The following is a 10944-nucleotide window of genomic DNA, read 5'->3' on the forward strand; positions in this document are numbered from 1 at the left end:
AAGAACTGAACAAAGAAAAGGCTGATCAACGAAATAAGCTAAGAAAAGAATATATAGCCTACATCATGAAAGAGAAATTCTATCCTGCTGAAGAAAAACAGTTTGAAGAATGGCCAATAGTTGCTCTAAAGCATGAGGCAGATAGGATTGATAGAATCAAAAACAATCCTAGAAAGAAGAAGACTGCTCCAAACTGGAGCAAGTACAAAAAGCTCATTGCTGACCTAACATCTGAGTACCAGAGAAAGAAACAAGAGCTAATAGATGCAAATGTGGATACTCACGAAGCCATATCAAAATGGTCAAAGCAACATACTGATGAAGCCTATGAAAGGCTGAAGAAAAGAAAGATAACTGTTTCAAGCACCTCAAAGAAGCGTGAACAAATGTTAAAGCTTGAACAACAGATTGAAAACCTCAGAACACTGTTCAAATCAGCAGATAATCCTATTCTTGTGTCAAACCAAGAAGAAGGAAAACAGCTGTCTGAAGAAAAGGTAAAGAAAAATGAAGCTGAGTACTTCAAAGAAACCATCATGAAAATGGGTCTAAAAGAAGAGAGCTCAACAAAGCTTCAGAACCTTTTTAAGAAGGTATTAACCAAGCCTGCATCACCAAACACTTCAACAGACATGACAAACATTGAGAGGCAAGAGCTAATTGAAAAAGAGACTGTAGAAGACATAGCTGCAGCAAACAATATCATTGAATTGGCCTTCAAAAGAATGTCTGAAAGTCTGCAAGTGTTCTCAAGGCCAACATCTCCAAACTCATCAAAGAATAAATCTCTCCCAAGAAACCCAATAGGAGTAAAAGTACTAAAGTGGACGTCTGATCAAAAGACCCACGTATTGACCTTGGTCAGATCCAATGGTGAAGTGAAGTACATATCAAGGAAAGAAGCACTAGGCCTTAGTGTTGAAGATTTGCAGGATCTCCTTGAACTTACACTGTTTAGGGATGAAGATGACCTGAGTTCCAAGGAATTTGAAGCAGAATTTAAAAGAAAAGCTAGGGAGCTTTTGATGAGAAATAAAAATCCAGAATAATGAAGGGTTTTGGCATTATCTGTTCCAGGGGAAGATTGTTGGGATTGAACCCTACCAGAGGAATAGATAATGAAAGCCAAAACTGGATCACAACAATGGATTCACAATAAGCAGATGTTTACTATAAACTTTCCCCTTGATCGTGGCTCTAACATCTGACATACTCCAAAGTACTGCCTTTACCAACAACTGCTGACCTACAATTGTTGTTCAAGACAAAGACTGATGAAGACTAAAGCCCTGTTGCCCAATCTACTGCCTTGAGTCAAGCACTGCTGATCATGACAAGTACTGTTGGGTTCACAGCAGTGGAAGGATGCATCAGCAGTTTTACTTATCTTGTGTATTGTAGTGTAACATCAGTAGTTAGCAAAGCAGTAGTTGTTTAGATCAGTAGATAAAGTTTGTTAGTCTGTTAGATGTCACTTTCATGGTGACGTCAGCCTTGATGCCTCAGTGGTTTGGTTTGCCTATAAATGGAGCAGTACTGTGTACTATTACATTTGATCGTTTTGGGTGAGTTCTTCTCCTCAATTCAATCCTTTCATCTTGTGCAACCAACCTAGAGGTATCAGGCTGAGGGGGAGTTTAGTATTGTAAGCATGCTTGTAATCCTTTGATTTGTATTGTAATCATTCGACTCAAATTGAAGCATGTGTTTATCAAACTATTCTCTTCTTTGATTGTGTTTACAAAGTTTGTTTTCCATTTCCGCTGCACTTAATCTTATTTTATATTCATTGATTTGTCAAATTTATACAAACAAGCACAATCATGACAGCCTCCGATCCTAACAGAAACGCTTACGGGATCAACACTCTTGGTTCATGCATTCAATTAGTCCTCAACTCCCCTTTCAATTTGATGAATTTAGGTTGTTTAGGGTTTTTTTCTTCCCCTGCCCTTTCTCTCGATCGCACACCCTCCACCAAACACTGACTAATTTTTGTCAAGTGTTTAATTTATAACATTTTTCATTTTAACCCCTCTATCTTTTAAAACATGGCATTTATTTCATTTTACATACTAACTTGGTTAACTTCATGTGCATATATGCTTTAAACTTTCCATAGTTTATAAAACTTAGAAAATGGTAAAAATCCATACTTACCATTTCTTATCATCTAAACATTAAAGTTTTAATATTATAATACGACGTACGGAATTTGGGGTGTTACAAATCTACCCCCCTTAAATGAGGTTTCGTCCCCGAAACCTCTCTCATTTTTACTAGACCAATTCAAGTCTTACTTTTAAATCAATCCATCCGAGAAGTTTTCTACAACATGCAAACGCGTGTGACTCCTTTCTAGTAGTCCATACTTTCATACCATACTTTCACATAACATTCTCATTTCCTGGACTCATTAGTAACAGGTCAATATACATACTTATTCAAACTTGTAATAATACTTACATTCATATGATCCGTTTATGACGAATCTAATACCTTCATTTCATCTCTTAAGATTACATTCCCTACATATATCGTGTAACATTTAATTCTTGTTTTGTTATCGCAACAAAACTACTATTTCATAATCACACATTCATGCTTATCTCCAAAGTTAAACATCATTCTATGTTTGCTATAGTTACATGGTAATATGTACACCCTTAGATTGAATTCTGTTTCGTTGCATTCGCATCACCTCAAGTCATTCGTCCATTTATTTTACACATTACTTACTATACACACATGTGTGTGTTTTTTAAATGACCTTAAGTTTGAACGAACTTTTTTTTATTCCTTGTTGATCTCAAAATATCAAGCCTTTTATACCATTAGTTTGTCACACCCTGACTTTTGCGGAAGCATATGATGTGTGACTTGTTTAATACCATTGCATTCAATTATAATAAACAACTATATGATCAAAACGATGTTCATCCATTCATTAAGTTGAAAGTATTACAAACACCATTTATTTAAGTTTCAAACAGCACAACCTTCGACTAAGTTACAGATCAACAAGAGTGAATGACATCTAAACTTGGAATCTACTTCTAGAAACAACACTTGCGCCCAAGATCCGACTTGTTACCTGAAATACATGTAATTTTGGAAAACATCAACAAAAGTTGAGCGAGTTCATGCATTTTGTGTGAGTACTGACAAACTTGTAATCCCTTGGGAGACTCCTTTGAAAACAAGTATGAAAAGCATTTATGAACATATCAAATTAATGTTTTACAAGTACATTAAAACATGTGAAGGCATAGGGAGCACTCGAAATGAGTAGGCTTATACCCTCGTCGATTCCCTCGACTATGTCGAATTCCCCTTCGACTATGTCAATTCACCTTGACTATGTCAATTTACCTTGAGCATGTCAATTCACCTTGACTGTTGTCGATTTACCTCGACCGGGACACCGAAGCACTCAAGTGGTCACAAGTACCCTGAGTGGGGTTCGGCCGTACCCGTTAGATCTAACCTTCGTCCCTAATTAAGAATTAATGGCATTTCAAATTTAATCTATGCTCACATGATCTAATAGTTCATTTCATACCGTTTAAACATTCGTAACATGTATTCCACCCCCGAGAGTTATAAAACCGAAAACAGTTAAAGAAAAGGGGGACATGAACTCACGGTTTTTCGTTCTTCAATCCAATGTATCTCAAGCTGCTACTAGTGTGCACGACTACCTACAACGTACTATGGTCTATTAGACGAGCAAGTCGTGCCTTGTCTTAGTATTAATTAGTGTCTTTGAGTTACGTTTCTTTGTGTCCGTAACATTATTCAAAGTTATATAATTATTTGTTAAAATAATAAATATTTTAACTTATATTATATTTATTAAATTTTGGAATAATTGTTAAAACAATATATATTAATTTGATACTCCCCAAGTATTTATACTTGTATATCCTTCCCAAGGATGGGTGTATTTGTATTTGTATTTGTATTCTTATACTTGTATATTTTTCGCCATGTATCGGTGTTGTATTCCGGAGTGTATTTATACGTATGAGAATACGCATTTTCTTGTATTCATTAAGTATTCTTATACTTAATTTCGTAATAATTTTTCCGGAATATTATCTTTAATAAAAGTTCACCAATATATGTTTCCAAAATATATATACTTTAAGAAATACTACTTAGAAAAAATTATTTATAATTTTTCCTTTGGCAAAAATATTTGTATTTTCAGATAGGTTCCAAAAATAATATATTTTCAAGTCTAACTTTAGAAAAGATATATAAACTTATTTTTATCCAAAAATAGTGTATTTCAAGTTTACTCAAGAAAATATATATTTTTCCCAAAAATAATATATCTTCTAATAATTCCAAGGAAATATATATATATATATATATATATATATATTTTTATTCACCAAAAATCATATATTTCCTTCTTGTCAAAATATGATATAACTTTGTGATAATCATAAAGATCATATTTTCATTTCCTTGTGCCCAAAACATTATTTACCAAAATATACTTGTGAATTAAGTTCCGGAATATTTTGTAAGTTACATTTCTTGTTCGGTTTCGCCAATATTTTGTGTGTAACTTATATATTTATTCCTTGAGATTTTGGTAATATTTTGGATTGTAATCCTTGGTATTTTGATGTGTTACGTTATTTCAAGTCCTAAAATAATATAACTAATACACAAAGTATACAAATAATCACACACATTGTGTCTTCTAAATATGTATTTCCCAAATACATATTTGGTCACTTTTATTTATGAAAACCAACCTCCAATATTTGTATTTTTGTAGCCAAAAATTATGGCAAAGTTTATGTAACCATTTATTGTTGAAAATACACTTGTAAGTGTGTGTTTATAAATATTTTTCTAAGTGTTTATATTTTTAGAAAATTTTGCCATACTTTCCCCTTAAAAATGGAGGTTTCCATGCTTTCAAAGCATATCATTTTCTTTTAAAATCATCATCAATCATCAACAACATGAACAAGACTTACCATATGCTTTAAATATGCAAATTTACACTTTGACATGAACTTGAAATTTGTAAAAAGTTGTAGTAACTTAGTATGTTATTTAGTAAGTTTAGTTACCATCCAAAACATGGTTGTCTATTTATAAATCACCTTCTTGTAAAATTTAGTTCTTTACAACTTACTTGAAGATTTTCTAAAAATGATTTTTTCTTGTATTCTTCTTGTTAACAATATGCTTCTAGTCTTGATTTAACCCCAAAAATGTGATTAGTTTCTTAAAAGTCATGATCTTGTAAGTCTTGTAAAAAATCTTGGTTTCTTGGGAAAACTATTTTTGAAATCATTCATTTACAAGACTTTTTTCATATATCAATCATCATCATACTTTAAAACAAGTTTATATTCAAGTTCATGTTTAACATAAAGGATGTTCTTTATGATTTCTTCAAGAATCATCCTCATACTTGCTAGATCATGTGTTTAATCATCATCTAGCAATGTTATTATGATGATCAACATCATAAACATGAGCAATCAAAAATCAACAATCAACAAGCATAACAATCCAAAACAACATGATTTCTTTAGATTTTTAAGCTTATGTTCATGTTTCATGTTCTTGATTCTTAGTGTTCATCTTGATTATCAACTTGTATCTTCTTTTAACCACTTAAACAAGATGTAGAATAGAGTGTAGAGTGTTCTTACTACTAGCTCAAGGCTAGGGATGATCACTAGAGATAATGAAGTGGATAAAAGCAATTGGTGAAGGTCCTTCAACTTCCGAAAGCTCCAAGCTTCTTAACTTAGCTCCTAGCATCTTAGAATCACCTTGGATTACTTGAAAATTGGATGAAAATGGATGTGTATGTGTGGGTGCTTGAGGCCCTAGGTAGAGGGGAAGAGAAGAGGTGTTTGGGGTGTTGAAGATGAATGAATGTTATGAAGGTTAGGACTAGTGGGTTTATATAAAATACTTCCATCATCTCAATCTCTAAAGGATTTTATGTCTAAAAAAGGAAGCAACATATCTAATAAAATAATGCTAGAAAATCCCAAGTGGGACCTACTTTGTAACCGGCCTTGGATGGGGGGGGGGGGGTAAAGTGTAACATTTCAAGTATTAGTTACTTCATTCTAGTTAGATTCCAAGTATTAAATTTAGGGATTTAGGTGTTTGGTGTTCATAAGAGGTAATATGATGTTCGGTGTCCATAACTAGCTTTGTAACGCTAAAACAGTGCTTCTAGTAAAAATTTGTTGTTTCGGGTAGTGTCCGGTTGTTCGTTTCGTTACTGTTCGTTAAAGTGCTGAATTGCGCAGTTTAGTGTGCTTTATGTTGTATTTTATGACAGTTTTGGTTCCCGACACTTAGGAAAGTATTCTGGACCATTAAACCACTTTTCTGCATTATATTTAGATATTAAATTGCTGAAAATTGCTGAATTTATCTATTTTCTGCAGAATTTTGCAGTTTTATTGTGTTTCTGGCACTTTCCGGCACCTATGTCATCACTAGGAAGGCAGTTTTGTAATCCCTACTTTCCTACACACTATCCTAGTGTATCACTTGGTTCTGGGGCTCATTCTGTGTCTTAACATCATGTCTGTCTAAGTACTGAACTCCCGTCAGTGCTTTTAGTTTGTCTGATAATGGTGCCAATTCTGTTCTGTGCATTAATAGAACTATATCGTGTTGCATGTAGTAATGATAAAAGTCTTGCAACATGAAATGCCACTGTATGTATATAACAGTAATCAGAAATTCATTCGTCTTGTAAACTATACCCTGCACAGATCTTAAAACACAGATTACTGTTCAATTATTGTACGAAATGTATGGAAAAGTGCCAATTGTCACATAGTTAACATGGGATACTATTCAATCTATAACCTCCTATTTAACATTCATGAGTTAAACGATTTACTAACCTCGCTAATTTGGCACAAGCCAACATATCGCAACCCGAATTGACTCGGTCCCTTACGAGTCCATACCATCCATGTGATGATGTTGCTAGGTTGTGCTTGATTCATGTGTGTATAAAGACCCGTTTAAGGTGCTTACTTGTTAAAAATACATATTAAAGATGCATGCTTGGTCCGAATGTTTAGATGTGATGATGAAATACAAACTGTTTTGTAGAACCACAAGCACTTACACCCATGTCCAATAATATAATGCCACTTAACTAAACTTACTACCCACTACTCGCTACCTTATTAGTTATTACTCACTTTACCATTCGAGTTCCAACATGGTCCACTACACAAAAGGTGGGTGTGTCTAACATGCAATGTGTTCCAAAAAACAAGAATTATATTCCACAGAACAAGCATTATAATCGTGAATTAATCAAATTCAGAAATCCAACCAATTTACCAAAACCAATAAAACACCATAAGTTCTAAATAAATTCTACATAAACACATTCAATAAGGTAAAAAAAAAATGTGAAAAAAAAAACTAATTATGAACTGACACATATATTATGTTACTACTCATCGACTTCGTTTATTAATATATAATAATAATAATAATAATAATAATAATAATAATAATAATAATAATCACCACCACCACCACAACAACAACAACAACAATAATAATAATAATAATAATAATAATATATTGGTGTGCCATTCTACTACTACTTAAAACACAAAGTCGGTGCACCGACAGCCCCACTCAAATTACAATTTTGTCCTTTGATGTGCAAGAAAGCACAAGGTACAAGATGTTGGTTCAGTTCTGTTTATACATGAAGGAAAACATGAAAACATACCTTTGATTGCATCAGCACAGGCCAGCAGAGAATCCAGATGTTTATGCAGCAATAGTGTTTGACATAGTTGTCAGTTTGGTCTGGTTCCTCCTTAGAGTGCAATCTAATGATAGTGGTTAAGAAAACCGAAAAGGGTATCGGCCGTAGGAGAAGGAGGTCGAACATTATGATGTTATGGCTAATAGGGTGTCTGATTGTGTAACTGTCTAACCCCCTAACCTCCATATAATTCTCCTTATATAAGCACCCAGAAGGAAACCCTAATTAGTTAATAAGGGTAATTGGGCCCATCAACAATTACCAACTAATTATTTAATAGGATTGTTATATATTTTGATCCATATAATGTAAATAATTATAATGGCTACCAGATTAAATATAAAATAAATATATTTAATCTTACACAAGATCTTTTCCACCATCGCCGGTAACAATTTCTATAATTTTCCAGCACCCGAAGAAGCAAACATGGTATATCACCAAACGATTACACCAGTCACACACCTCTAGTGACAGTTGCGGATCTATGAGAGATAGAGAGAGATGGAGAGACAAACAAAGTAGACTCCAAATGGTCATCGATTTGATGTGATACGAGACGTGCAACCCCTGATCCATTGTCTTCACCTTCTCTAGAACATCGCCGGAGTTGTCGGAACTCGTGCCGACTTGGCCGCATCTTCACCGAATTACTGTTGCCACTGCTGGAGCACTTGAATCAACATCTTCCGTCATTACAAAACTGCTCATGGCCATGATATTGAAACCTTCAGAACTGTTAGCACCATAGACTCACCATCGCTGCCGTGATATCCCCTTCATAACTACTTAAAACCCTCAATAATGGTGGGAGTTAGGGAATTTATCACTATTGTTGTTGTAGCCTTGGCGTGTAAAAGGAAAAGGAAAATGAGTCAAGGAAAGAGGGACAGAGATATTAGAAATGGGGTAGTGTATTGTCTTTTTGCTTATCTAGATGGGTTTTCTTTTATCTTTTATTATTGTAAAATATATTTTAAATTTTATTTACTTATAACATGATTATGAATATGGTGTACATACGCGTCGTTACAACATTATATGGTTAATTTTGGTGTTTTAAATAAAGGAAAGCTTTATATCTCTCGAATTTAAATGTTTTCTATTTTCGAGTGTCAGTATCATAACATCAGTAACAATGTCGGTATTAATGAAACTGGTATTTGTTTTTATGTTTTATGTTCGATATAAAACACAAGTTGACATTCTTTTAGACATATTACAATTTTAGCTTTTTTTTTTCCATTTCTTATAGCGAGTGATACCGTATTAAACCAAAACAATACCGGCTGGATTCCCGTTTTATAGCGATTGATGTCGTTTAAGACTGTTGACGGATAACGACAAATAGTTAGGATTATTAAAATCCAATATTCCTTATAAAAAACTTACAGTTCGAAGGTTGTTATGTAATTTGGTAACGTAATAATCGAAAAATGAAGTGCTCAAGGTAGACATGAACTTGCCAGCCCTAGAAATCAGGCAATTCAACTAAGCATATCCAAGCCTTTTATTATATTTAATATTTATAATTATAATTTTGTTATATTTAATATTTATAAAGAACAATTAACCAATTCAGATGCCACTATATGGAAAATCAAGAACTTACATTTTGTTAAGTTGAATGTTGTGATGATGTAGCAAGTTTATGGAATTTGCTTGGCTTCTTATCAAACTGCATCTTCATTTGATCCATCGTATCATCCATCATAGCCTCAGCCTCAACACACAAACTAGAAAACCTTGCTTGCAACTTAGCCTGATGGGATCTAGCTCCTTCAATTTTCCGCAACAATGAAATCGTGCAACAAGTATTATTATACACTTTCCCCACCTGCGAATTCCGATCTTTCCAGTAGCTCTCAATATGTGTCATTCTTTCCAGAAAAGGTAATTTCATTTCCGTGTCCCGTTGTTTTTTTTTTTTGAACGCAAATTTGAATCACTGACGGACCACTGAAGTATCCGTGTTCCGTTGTGCCCTATGGTTCTCAGCTTCCCCTAGTTATACTTAAAGCTTAACCCACAATACTAAACTTATTTAACGTAGAAGTTTCCGCAAAAGCCACTAACATGTGCAAAAAAGTTTGACTAATAATTTTTGTAATGATACCTCCAAACTATTACAATATTGTATCGAACTTATAATGTTTAAATATACCCTTGTATATGGTTTTTTATCCATATTTTAATAATAGTGCATCAATACCATTTTGGTATTTCAAAGATGCACAAACTCTACTTGGTAGACACTAATATAAAGCCCTTTATCAATTTGCACATGTTGATTTTTAGTTGTATCACTTGTAAAAAAAAAAGAGTAAATTGTCATTTTATTCTTTGAGGTTTGATCAAAATTGTCAGTTTAGTCGAAATAGTTTTTTTCTTGCCATTTTGGACTAAAAAAAACAAAAGTCAGGGACTAAAATAGTAGAAAACAAAACTATTTGGACTAAAATGGCAAGAAAAAAACTATTTGGACTAAAGTGACAATTTTGGTCAAGCCTCAGGGACTAAAATGACAATTTACTCAAAAAAAAAAAAAAAAAAAAAAGAGAGAGAGAGAGAGAGAGAAAATTGTCTAGGCACATCCATAGAACAATCATATATAATACGATAATCAATGCAAATTTTCTCATATGTGAAACAACAAACTCATCTTATTTTTCAATTTTCATCAATGGTTATTGAAAAAACACATTCTAAAAGATATTTAAAATGCGTACATTCAAATAGGAAATAAGGTGTATGTGTTAAGCATACATCACCAAATTGTTAGTGGGCACCTTTCGTGACGAATGTTAAAGATGCTACTACTACGAATATTTAAAATAACGGTGCATGTAGAAGAGTTCAACAAAATACGACTATTAAAAATAAATTACATTGATGGAAAAAAAATAGTGAAGGTCTGAAGGATCTGAAGAAAAATTCGAAGGTATCTCAAACAGTTTTTTTTCATGTATCATATTTTTATTTTAAGGGTATTCTAATATTTATTCAGAGTTAATCGATACATAAAACAAAGAACTAAGTAGCGTTTGGTATGCAGGAATGAGAGTTGGAATGGAATGGACCAGTGTGAATGAAGAAAAAAGTGTTTGGTTGGTCGATGGAATGAAATTGCCCATTCCAAA

At 33.3% G+C, this 10944-nt stretch overlaps 1 long non-coding RNA gene across 1 annotated transcript; it reads right to left on the reverse strand.

The window, feature by feature from the left end:
- Positions 1-2921: 2921 nt before the first annotated feature.
- Positions 2922-8708, reverse strand: LOC118492306. The gene is made up of 3 exons (XR_004893139.1): positions 5688-8708; positions 3646-3701; positions 2922-3094 (listed from the first exon to the last, which is right to left on the reverse strand). It is a non-coding gene; the product is annotated as an uncharacterized LOC118492306 (long non-coding RNA).
- Between the last annotated feature and the right edge of the window lie 2236 nt (positions 8709-10944).

The sequence above is a fragment of the Helianthus annuus genome, chromosome 1 (genome assembly GCF_002127325.2).
Source record: "Helianthus annuus cultivar XRQ/B chromosome 1, HanXRQr2.0-SUNRISE, whole genome shotgun sequence".
Classification (NCBI taxonomy): Eukaryota; Viridiplantae; Streptophyta; class Magnoliopsida; order Asterales; family Asteraceae; genus Helianthus; species Helianthus annuus.